The following is a 12,850-nucleotide window of genomic DNA, read 5'->3' as shown; positions in this document are numbered from 1 at the left end:
AACCAAACACGATTTAATTTCAAGCTTAGGGTACTTTTCCCATCAAAGATGTACTATGCTACGTTGCTGTGGATGCGTTTGGCTTCCATCAATCATATACATTGGTTAGCACTGGAGAAAACTCAGCTAAGCTTTGTTTTTTATATATTATTATATGGATGGATACTAAATATCAATCAGGAGTAGGAACGGGGTGGCTTTTAGTCAATAAGAGTCTGACACTCCCTCTTGCCTCGCCTAAGGCGGGAGAAGTCATTGGATGATTTTGCCTCCTTTAAAAAAAGGAAGCCGTGCGCTTATTAATAGTTTACGTTTAAAGTAATCGAAACGAGAGCGCGTTCAGCGCTCTGACTGGCCGGCTCGAATAAACCAACCAATCAGAGCGCCGAACGCGCTTTCGTTCAACATAAAGCAAACTCGTACTAAGGGTGACAGATGACCCATCCGTGGCGCTAACCAACGCCACTGTTATTGATTATTTTATTTACTATATCTATGTCTAATAGAAGTCTATACCTAGGTACATAGATCTTCAAAGCCTGACCAGATTTTCGCGCCCACATTTAGCCCGTAGCCACATTCGCTAATGAAGGAGGTAATTAATTGCGGTGTTGTGGAAGTCAACAATATTGATTTTCGATATTCGGTTGTGATTTTGGGTATAAGAGAAGCGAGAGCGAATGAAGACATGTAAAGTAAAATTTATAATATACTTTTTACAAAATAATAAACCGACTTCACTAAAAAAGTTAAAAATAACTTTAATTTCGGAAGTCGGTGTAACAAACAAATAATACCGAGAAACATTTTTTAAAGGAGGCAAAATCATCCAATGACTTCTCCCGCCTTGGGCGAGGCAAGAGGGAGTGTCAGACTCTTATTGACTAAAAACCACCCCGTTCCTACTCCTGATTGATATTTAGTATCCATCCATAGTACACATCTTTCCATAATAATATAAAAAACAAAGCTTAGCTGAGTTTTCTCCAGTGCTAACCAATGTATATGATTGGTGGAAGCTAAACGCATCCACAGCAACGTAGCATAGTACATCTTTGATGGGAAAAGTAAGTTTTTTTGAGGGGGGAAAATCATCCAATGACTTCTCCCGCCTTGGGTGAGGCGGGAGGGAGTGTCAGACTCTTACTGACTAAAAACCACCCCGTTCCTTCTCCTGCTTTGAGCCGGAGCCCCGGTAACCTTTTACGTTGTCTGCAGCTCCGGGGGAAAAAAAAAAAGTACCCTAAGCTTGAAATTAAATCGTGTTTGGTTGAGATAAAAAATTAAGAAAACAATATAAAATATATAAAGGCAAAAACACTGCATTTGTTTGACATCAACATAAGAATTTTACAACACATTACAAACCGATGTACACGCTTGTATGCAAATCACAATATTCTATACAACTACTTAAGGATAATTTGGCTCAAACCCTGCATTATATGTAAATGTGGCCGGTACTTAGGTATTATGGTAACGGTCAATGGTCGATGTTCTCGCATACATTAACAGCCATACCGATGTTCATCCGATGTTATATCGATATCCGATTATTCGGGCTAATAATCGTTGAGTTTTAAGGTGTTAGATATCGAATTTTGGGTTTTAATTAGTGGAAGCTGTATCGTTTTGTATACTTAGTTCTTAAAAAGAAATAGGTTTAATTTAGTTCATAATTAGTAATGGTCTTTTTTGTATGGGACTATGGGACTAGCAGATGGCAAAAGAAAAACCAGTTTTTTTATGGAATAAGTGGCAAACGAGCAAATGAGTCACCTAATGGCAAGCGATCAGCGCTGCCCATGGATACCCGCAACACAGAGGAGTCACAGGTGCGTTGCCGGCCTTTTAAAAAGGAGTATGCTCTTTTCTTGAAGGTTTGAAAGTCGTATCGGTTTGCAAATACCGGCGACAACAGCTCATTCCACAGTTTTGCTGTGCAACGCAAAAAGTTTGGAGTTGCTCAGTATGTTTTCTTATTTAAATAACTTTCATTTGCGTTAAGTATGAATCCCGTGTAATTTATCCAATAAAGGTAACCCGAGACCCGCCCCTTAAGGTGAGTCATCGTAGGACAGCAGATTCCGTGATACCCATTAAACGATCCGATTTTAACTCGGGGAAAAAGGCCTTAATTACATAAGAAGTTTCCCAATTAATTATTTCTATATAAAAATGTCTGAAGTCCAGAATCGTTATATTATAATAGTCTATATCGATACTCGTATATAGGTATGTATATAATGTTTCAGATCTCCAGATAATAAACAAGAATGAACAAGGTATTATAATGCTCACAGCAACCCATACAATTATCTATTTACCTATCATTAAATATCTACTTCCATTGGAAACTCTAGAAACTCCATTTATTACTAACATACAACCCTATGAATATTAATGAATGACGCAAATTCCAGACATAATTAAACCAAATACTCGTTATATTATCTGTGGAAAGTAACTCGTGTTAATTGGCAGGTGGCGCGGGCAATCTGCGGGATTCAGAACGACTGATAAAGTAGGTAAGTACCTATACAGCGTGTAACAAAATACCCATATACATCAAGAAGTACGAAGAATACAGGTTGAATAGAATCTCTACACAAAGTTTCAGCTTAAAAAATTGGTAACAAATACTTGGTGCATGGTTCTTGATTTTATAAATCATACAAACGTGTCACAACACCACAGGGGTCACTCGCTAATTACGAAACATTTCTTCTGTAAATCTGATCGCCTAGTACCTTTATCTACCTAATTTTGATGTTCGGTTTCTGGAATTTTATGTATGTATTGGAAAAAATCATAACTTCGTCCCATGGAAACATGAGTTTAAAAAACCCTTCTCGTATCGTTTGTTATGTTATCTAGAATCCGTGCACTTGATATGTATACCCCTTTAGGGAACAGAGAGTAAAGTTCCCTAAGCAAAGGAGGATCCTCCGACCAGGGGCCTCAGTCTCCTATTACAATTGTGTCAGAATGGTCGATCACTGAGCAGTGCAAGAAGGACGGAGCTACGTAGGTTGTATAGCTCCATCCCTCTTGCACTGCTCAGTGATCGACCATTCTGACACAATTGTAATAGCAGACTAAGGCCCCAGGCGAGGTGATCATGAATCATGCCTAGCGGGCTTTCTGCCCAACTGTTGTTCGTTGGGATTTTCTATCCGTCTTAATTCGCATGTAAACTTCATATGTGCGATGCAGGATATTTGTGACGTCATCCGTTGATTTGCTCGTCGATAGTCTATGTGCGACTTCTGTCATCTGTCACTTGTCACTTGTCAGAGTGTCGCCACATCACTCCCCCCCCAAGACCGGAGGTCGATCCTGTTGAGACGGTTGTCGATGCTTGAGATAAGCGGTGCCAGAGCCAGTGTAGAATGTCCCTAGTTCCAGTGAGTCGGAACTGTGCCGCTGAATGCCCAGTGAGTCGGGTGAGCGGTGCAGGGTGATACTCCAGTGAGTCGGAGTAGTGAAGCTCGCAGTGTCCCACGGTGAGTCGGGGAATTGATGCTGCGAGGGTAGGTGCGTAGTGGCTGGCGTCTGCGTTGACGGGAGGAAGACGTCCTCAGACCGTGTGCAGAGAATGCCGTGCCTAGACGCTGATGAGGCCGTAGGGAAGAACCAGGCTGCATATCTTCGATGTAGCGTGTGGTGGTCCCTGATGAGGCCGAGGATGCTGGTTGGCTGCGACTTGATTACCGCTCAGCGGAGAAGTGATGGGTGAGGGAGATGGCGATAAGGATGACGGTGCTGATCTGCTCCGTGAAGGTTGGTTTCAATCACGTCGGGGTCACCACTTTAGGGAACAGAGAGTAAAGTTCTCTAAGCAAAGGAGGATCCTCCGACCAGGCGAGGTGATCATGCCTAACGGGCTTTCTGCCCAACTGTTGTTCGTTGAGATTTTCTATCCGTCTTAATTCGCATGTATACTTCATATGTACTGCGAGAACCGCCCGGAGGACACGGTAGAACATACGGTGGCGGTGTGCCCTGCGTGGGCTGAGCACCGCCACCGGATGTGGTCGGCGACGGCGACCTCTCGCGCCCGGCACTGGTTTAAGCCATGGTGCGGAGCGAGAGGGATTGGGATGCCGTCTCCTCCTTCTGCGAAGCAGTCATGCTAGCTAAGGAGGAGGCGGGGCGCGTGAGAGAACAAACCTCCTCACGCCCCAGCCGTCGCGAGAGACACTCTGGGCGTCGGGGATCGCGGGACGATCTCCGGCCACCGTAAGTGCGGGCCTGCGGACGGCGAGCAAGGGTAGCTCATCGCCCGAACAGAACCAGACCCGTGCGTGCGGCGCGTCGCGTTCCGCCCGCGCCTCAAAGAACCATCAGACCACCACAGATGGGGCCCAGTAGGGCTGATGCCTGATCCGGAGCTGCGGACTACCTAGCGGGTTTACCGGGGCTCCGGCTCGAAAAGCAGGAGAAGGAACGGGGTGGTTTTTAGTCAGTAAGAGTCTGACACTCCCTCTCGCCTCGCCCAAGGCGGGAGAAGTCATTGGATGCTTTTCCCCCCTCAAAAAAAAAAAACTTCATATGTGCGATGCAGGATATTTGTGACGTCATCCGTTGATTTGCTCGTCAATAGTCTATGTGCGACTTCTGTCATCTGTCATTTGTCATTTGTCACTTGTCAGAGTGTCGCCACACCCCCATTTTGTAACACCGTGTATAAATATTTGTCTACCTTAACCAAGTCGGTTGCTAGTATTTTCCGGATAAAATAAAATACGAAATATCGAAAATCCAAGATTTAATAACGACTGGCAGACTCGTAGACTGGGCGAAGGTATTTAATCCGATTGTGACAAAGCTTATTGTGAAATTCAGAAAATTCAATAACTATGTCTCAGTTAAAGTTTTGAGGGAAATGAAGGATTTATATTGAAAATCATTATTTACAGAGTCGGATTTGCATGTCATAACGACAATTGTCGGCCGGGCCCCAATGATCCTGATTTAGGATACATATTGTACCTACCTAACCAATTATTAATATAACATTCATCAAGTCGAGACTTTATTTCATTTAAGATTTTAACAATGGAGCTTTTCCTATACCTACTTGAAAGTTGAATGCATAAATCTTTGAAACGGTCAATTGAATTAAGAAAAACATTTTCAGGTTAATGCCATTTAGAAAACCCGCCTGCACAAACTATAGGCGGACCTTTGGGGCCACGGGTGCATATAGTGGGAACTCTAGGTGCGTACCCAGTAGTTTCAGGGAAGATGGTAGCACACCACAGTGGTCACGTACTGCCGTGCATCTTGCACAGCGAAGCTCCAGAGAGACGCACGTCTTCCACGGATGTGCCGTAACAGGCGTCGCAACGTGGGGGCTCCAGAGAAGGTCTACTAAAGGAATCGGTGACCCTTAACATTTTTTTATTATAACTTTCGTGAAACATACTAATTAATTCTTATGTTATCGGCTTACTCACGTAACGTTTGGACGAGGAACTTGACTAGTTTCAAGCCTTGCTAGAGGCTCATATTCATGAGCAGCATTCCGCGTCTATCGCCGCTTTGTGTATCGAAAGTAGTCGAGATCCTCGTCAAACAGTTACGTGAGTTAACAGGAAAAAAAATTAATTGCGAAATCCAATTTCAAACATTAATTAATTAAGACAAAACTGTCCCCAATCATCAAGCAAAAAAAGACTGCCAACATTTTGCAAATAACATTGAAACTCTCGAAGAGATCTTTTATGAAAAAAATAAAGGGAAAATATACCTACTAATTAAAACCTTTGCCTTGAAAGTCAGAAGTCCCTTGAGAGCGAATCTTTATTTGTTTACACATCATTCAGGTTTTGTTTACACTCGTTCTCGTCTCTCATTACGTCATGGCCATGATTCTTGAATGTAAAAATAGATCTCGCGATTTTATGTAAGTAGGTACCTATTGAAATGGGTAATAAATGAGCGCTCTCGGAATATCAACGTTTTGGAATGATACCAATACTGTGCAAAAAAAATAATACGGAAATGCTACTTTTCTTAGTAGGTTTTAAGTTCATTGTCTGTTACATTGGTAGCAAACGCGACTGCTGAAATATAGGTCCCAAATTCAAATCGTCAGAGAGAAACTTTTATTTCATCATTTAATCACAGATATTCCGTAACTGACGTGCCTTCGTAATGTTATTATAATTTATAATCAAGGTACATTATTGTGCTAGTAATTAAGCAATGAAAAATGATATTCACCTTTATCACTGACAACTGGCGGTCGAGCCACAATGACCCATTTTTTAAGCTGGTAATAAACAGACGGATCACCTAATGGTAAGCAATTACCGCCGTCCGGGCACCCGAAACACCAGAGGCGTTGCCGGCCTTTTAGGGGTTAGGAATTTAAGTTCTCGCATCAAAATTCTGACTAACTAACCAACATTAATTACAGTTCATACAACAAATATAATCAACAACAAATTCGTAATATACATTCAATATAGAGTCATCAATTAAAATCTTCGAACTCATCAAAGAAATGAACCGTTGACATAATGAAATCTACAAACTCGGTGTAAGTATTCAAATTAAACCTTACCGAAATTCCAAAACTTTAGTTTCCAAGTTAATATAATCAGCGGATACCAGGATCGAAACTGTTTTGGTAATACGTTTTGCGCGTCGACACTCAAATTTTCGAGCTGAAAGATTCATTACCTCAAACTGTCTATAATAAGGAATCAAGTAGGTTGCCTATCGCTTACCAAAGATTAAAGTAATGGCTTTAACATAGTCGTCAAGTAATGTAAAAACACTGCTCTTGTATTATTTGTGGAAGTCTAGGAAAGATTTAAAAGGTGAGAAAAAGTTATTGAGGCGGTAGAAAGTTTGCTGGTTTAGCTAGTAGTAAATAGCTTCAACTACAATACACATTTATGTAGGTATCCTTTTTTGAGGGGAGAAAATTAACACGCTAACTGCCACGTAGGTCACCGGTGACATACGTTAACGGACTAAATTCCTGCCTTCAACATTTGCCTTAAGTTTTCTGATGGCAGTTAAAGGCTTAACCATCGTCTTCTCACGCCTCGGGTGAGGCGAAAGGGATTTACTGACTCTTACTGACTAAATCTCCTGCTCTCTAGACACCCCGTTCCTAATCCTGCTCTTTGAGCCGGAGCCCCGGTAACCCGCGACTTACGACTTATATCAACAAGATATAATATACAAGACCTACTCCCATTTACATAGTTCGCTATTTAATATACATTTCCCACGCACGGCAAGTCAGAGCTACCACTTATGAAAATATTAACAGTCACCTCAGCACTAAATTAAAATTATTCTCTTTAGCATCACGAGTCAGTACTCTACATGACTATTTATTACAAAAACGACTAAATACAACTCATAAAGTAGCTAATTAACTTCTACCACTTGTTAGTTATTTAAAATTATGCGCCGGCGCCGACGCGGTTGTGAAATCGTTAAATAATTCAAAGCACAGTGGCGCCACCATCTATCTAAATATTGGCACCAGGCCTAAAAAACTATTATGTGTAGTCCATTTGAAGCCAAATGCGGGCAGATTGGATGTCATGCTAATTATAGAGGGCTGGAGAATGGTGTCACATGTATGCAGGTTTCAAGCATTGACAAAAGAAAATATCAATTCGTCGCAAGCGCACAAGCTTGATAATGAGGGGGATCTCAAATATCTCAATCTCATTAATAAAATGAGCAGGATCTTATTAAGCATATGCGGATGAAACGCCAATATTTTAGCCGTCAATAAAATATGGATGTATAATTAATTTAATTTAATGTTGTAATTCTCTTTAATTACTATTTGGCTTATTTATAATTAGTACCTTGGCAATAAAAGCAGTTACTATAACTATCTATTAATTACACATTTTCTATACTTATTAGATCCCCTTAGATTTGATCCTTAGGTCTTTGATGCTCTTATAGTCTTGCTATTATTTCTGCACCAAGTTAAATAGACCATACAAAAGGGAACCTCAGACATTACTACCAGAATCCATTAAAACGTCCATCGTAGTAGACTGAACATCGTTTAAAATAAAAAGATTGATATATCAAACAGAAACGCGATACCGTTATATCGTGATGCAATCTTAGTACAGAACATTATCAAAGGAAAATCTCATTTTGAACCTTAAAATAGGTAAGTTTTAAGGAATAAACTTGATTGAAAAGTCTAATTTATTGTCTTTTGTCTGGTTATTTCTGCTCCATTATGGTATATTATAGGCCTATTGTCCAATACTGAATACTATAATTCTAGACTCCACCAAATCCAGAGCTGCAGACTACCTAGCGGGTTTACCGGGGCTCCGGCTCGAAAAGCAGGAGTAGGAACGGGGTGGCTTTTAGTCAGTAAGAGTCTGACACTCCCTCTCGCCTCGTCCATGGCGAGAGAAGTCATTGGATGATTTTCCCTACTTAAAAAAACACTAAATACTGAAAATATAAAGTCCTATATTAAATTCCCCAGCCCTACAAAGGCTCAAAAACATCTCTGCGACTAATCAATCAACGCAACATTCTCATAGTGATAACAATACAAACGCGAATATTTAACGCTGGCAACATTATAACAAACAATGCATGTGTTGTGTCCACAAATAGAAAGCACGGCCTTGTGTTATACAATTAATGAGGTGTTGCCCACAGGAAACATTTCCTGCCCGTTATAACAATGTGGACTCGTGTTTTTATGGAGTCCATTTTATTTTTAGATCCATAATTTCAATATTAAAACGCTCGTTACAGGGAAATTGGTGTTTATTACATCTAATTTGTAATTTAATGCTGTTTTGTAACACGTTTTTGTTGTGTGATGAGCAAAGTAATAATGATTATCGAATTGAAAAACCAAACAATAGTTTGTCTGATTTATGATTAATTTTTTGAGGACAAATTAACAGACGGATCGGGAAGAGCAGAATCGAGGATTGGGAAGATTGCGAAGGGGGGTAATTGGGCCTCCGGCAACCTCACTCACACAACGCAAGCGTTGTTTCACGTCGGTTTTCGGTGAGGCCGTGGTAGCACTCCAGTCGAGCCGGCCCATTCGTGCCAAAGCATGGCTCTCCTATACTTGAGGTAAGCAATCAGTGCCGGCCCTAGAGATCCACAACTTTAAAGGAGTGTACACGTGGTTTGCCGGCCTTTTAGAAAGAATATCTAGGTCTTAGGGAGTTTTGGGACGTGAATCCTGGAGAATAAACTAGGTCTTGTGGAGTCTTACCGTATTAACCACCATGTGACCTCCAAATGTTAATTAAAGAAAGCAAATAAAGTCACCGTGTAGATAGGTGATCGGGATCTCGATAAGGACCCTTTCACAAGTCGGTCGAACGAGATCGCAGATTGGCAAATTCCCAGATAATCCATTGCTGACTTAAACTAATCCAATCTGGATTTTTCCAATGAATTTTTGCGTTGCAGTCTTAAGCTCTTCTCTTACATAAGGTTGAGCTTAGCTTTCTTTGTTCTATCATATAGAAAAGTTTCGTTTTAATCATGTTGGAGAGATTTTCTAGTTTATTTAGTATTCAGTTAAGAATTTCCATTAATCACGTACGTAGACCCAACCTAGTAAATGTTGTGGAAATTTTCTATGGAACATCGGGTCCTTGTAATTCCGAATTGAGATTTTTATTTAATAGGTTTAATAAGTAGGTGATTTCATTATAAGTGGCTTATCCTTTTTGCTAAACGGAGCGACTGGAAAGTCTTAGATTAATTCAGGGTCTATTCAAATGAGGAACTTTTATCGATTATACATTATAAGAAAATACTCGTAATTTCTGTTTAGGTACTTTCATTTTACCATACATATCGGTAATCTAAAAGATTATGGTTGCATGGATTTACAAGCGGGAGCGACACTTCCGATGTTACAGATGTCCATATGGGGTGGCCCATTTGTGAGGTAACCGCTTTGTACCATAAATATTATTACATAACCATAATAAGCTATCATTTTACGTCCTCAAAACCAAAAATAGAATTAGATCTATTGAATTGACCACCATCAACATCGTTCTGGAAATTTCTAAACTGTGTTTCCAATTTCAACAGATATTGTGTGAACCTTCATATAATCTTGAATGGCACTTCAAATTATGACCTAATGCGAGGCCAGCCAGAACGGTACGAGGTAAAACCATAACCTCCTTTTTGTGAACCTAAGCTCGTTTTGTCCCACTTTACTGCGGCCTCTAACAAAAGGATTTTATTTGATTGTTCGTGGAAAACTTCAGTAATTGATGGTGCCTTGAATGTGGCTGTTATTTCTGGTTTAGAAAATATTTTAAATGTACCTCAAGATGGTAGGAGGTTTTTGCTTTAGGAGTTTCTTGATTGTTCTATTCCTAATGAAGAATTAAGATATTGATCACCATCTCTACTCTTCTAGTGGGTGGAATAAAGAAGAAATTGTCGTGTGGAAAACACACGGTGCGTTGCAACAAAGGACCATCAGACCACCGCAGATGGGGCCCAGTAGGGCTAATGCCTTACCCGGTGCTGCGGACTACCTAGCGGGTTATCGAAGAGCAGGAACGGGGTGGTTATTAGTCCGTAAGAGTCACACTCTACTCACTCCACCCTACTGATACTCCCTCTCGCCTCACCCTAAGCAGAAGAAGTAAATGGAAGATTTCGCCTTTAAAAAAAGCGATATATAAACTCTACGTGAGTACGTACATCGTGATTTCAGTTTCTTCTTTGAATTAAATTAACCTTTACCACAAAGAGAAGAAATGGCGAAACTCACTCGTTATTAAGACAGAATACTGAACAAACTGCGAGCTAACAAAGGGTTGTAGTTTAATTTAAACAAGTTGCAGCCATTTTAACTTTTGCAAAATTTGCATGTTCATTCTTGTAAAGTAACCGCTTCGGATGATATAAAGGTGCATTGTAGTAGGTAAGTACAGTGGAGGGCAAATCCGCCTGACCATTTAAACATTTAATTGCTTGAACCCAACAGAAACATTAAGCCACGCCCCATAAATATCTCATCTGATAGAAAAGTGATAACGTCTCAGCTTAATGGCGCAACACGAATAATCCCTTAGTCAGTGGTGCGTTTGATATTCGGCTACCTGCTCGCCACCTGCCCACTTCATTCCTCAATTTAAGGGCACGGAGCGAGGCTAGACAGCGGATCTCATCAGGTGCGTGCAAACATTAACTTAATGGTGGTCAGGCGCATGTGTCCACAGTTGTACATCTGGAAATTTATTTATCTGTGTAACCTTATACAGTACATACTCCCAACGCTTTTACTTACAAAATAAATAAGGTTTTCGTTTACTATGCAGGTAAGAAAACAGACACTGATTTAGTAAAGAAACAGTAACCAGTGGTTGGCTACAGAACCGACTAATGCTTACAGAAGATGTAGTTTGGTTAAAAAAAACTATATCAACTACTAATTAAAAAAAACTATAAAAAAAACTAAGCAATTAGAATACCTAATATTTTTATATTAATTACTAGCTGACCCAGCGAACTTCGTACCGCTTTCGCGTAGCAATGATGCTCTCCTTTATTTTGTATAGCTGAGTTATGTATGAGTCCCTATTCAATTTGAATTGGAATCTATAAATATCCTCCATATAAAAATGAATCCATAATTTCCTGGTCTCACTATACCTGAAAAGGACTTTACTAATTTAAAAAAAAAAACAAAATATATTTTCATAACAGTGTTTATTTCATAGGATTCAATCATTTCACTGTCCTGCAGGCGCCTTATCGGCTCTGATGACAATTTTGTGATTATCTGATGGCATGCGGTCTAATGCATTTGTGAATGTCTAATACATCGGTCTAATGCAACTAATTCATTGTGTTGAAGGAAAAATATTTGAAGTTGTTCATCACAATGGATCTCTTTACTGAGTTGTTGTGTGCGCAACGCTGATCGACTTCTCTTGCTGAATTGTCCATAAAATATATTTGCAAAAATGTATAGTCTTCAACAGGCACTGGCAATAAGGAACCTGTTTGATGATATATTTGAATCCCTGAATCTGCAAGAATATAAATATGTATACAGGCAATTGTATAGCAAATTGTACCACCATGTGGCTCGCAAAATACTGCCACAATACTTTACATCATTTCAAATTAAAACTACTTTTAACCTCGACATTAAACAGCTTTCCACGGCAGCTTTAGGTAGTAGGCTTTACCAAGAACATCTTGCTCATGCCACTATAAAATACAACATGTTATAAATGTTGCTGATTAAGTCTTCGGATTATAGACTATTATTATGTATTTGATTTATTGTTTACAAAATAAACACATCACTGACTCGACATATTTTGCACCAGCTACATGGTTTTAAAACTAAAAAAAAAAACGTTTGCCATTATACTTACTTGCTAAAAGTAGGCAAAAAATTGTCTCGTATAACTTTTGTTGCCCCAAATGATGTCATTTGAAAGCAATTATTGTACTGCTGGATATGAGTCAAAAAATGAACCAATGAATGTAGTGGCTCTGGTGGCGGTACCAGTGGCGTCAATTTGACTTGGCCGCTGGCGCAACACAATCCAGAGGCTTCATTTTTTAATTTCAATCCCAATGGTGTAAGCTAATCATATTTATGGAAACATATAAAATGTTTATATAATTTTAGTTATTACTAATTTTGACAATGTTTAATAAATTAATACTTTTTTACAAAATAGGATTTAAATAGTTACAAATAATTGTCTATGGTTTATGTTTCTTTATACTTTTTTTTAAATGATTATTGTGTTGGTAGCACTGTGGCGTGGCGCCAAATTCGAAGCGTTGCAAAAACTAATTATTTTATATAAAT

The 12,850-nt window shown here is 39.6% G+C and overlaps 1 long non-coding RNA gene across 1 annotated transcript; it reads right to left on the bottom strand.

The window, feature by feature from the left end:
* Positions 1-11,710: 11,710 nt before the first annotated feature.
* LOC126910837 (uncharacterized) lies at positions 11,711-12,605 on the bottom strand. Its single transcript, XR_007705407.1, has 2 exons — positions 12,405-12,605; positions 11,711-12,050 (listed from the first exon to the last, which is right to left on the bottom strand). It is a non-coding gene; the product is annotated as an uncharacterized LOC126910837 (long non-coding RNA).
* Positions 12,606-12,850: the final 245 nt, after the last annotated feature.

This window comes from Spodoptera frugiperda, chromosome 7 (assembly GCF_023101765.2).
Source record: "Spodoptera frugiperda isolate SF20-4 chromosome 7, AGI-APGP_CSIRO_Sfru_2.0, whole genome shotgun sequence".
Lineage (NCBI taxonomy): Eukaryota > Metazoa > Arthropoda > Insecta > Lepidoptera > Noctuidae > Spodoptera > Spodoptera frugiperda.
This window is presented reverse-complemented; position numbering and strand designations above follow the sequence as displayed.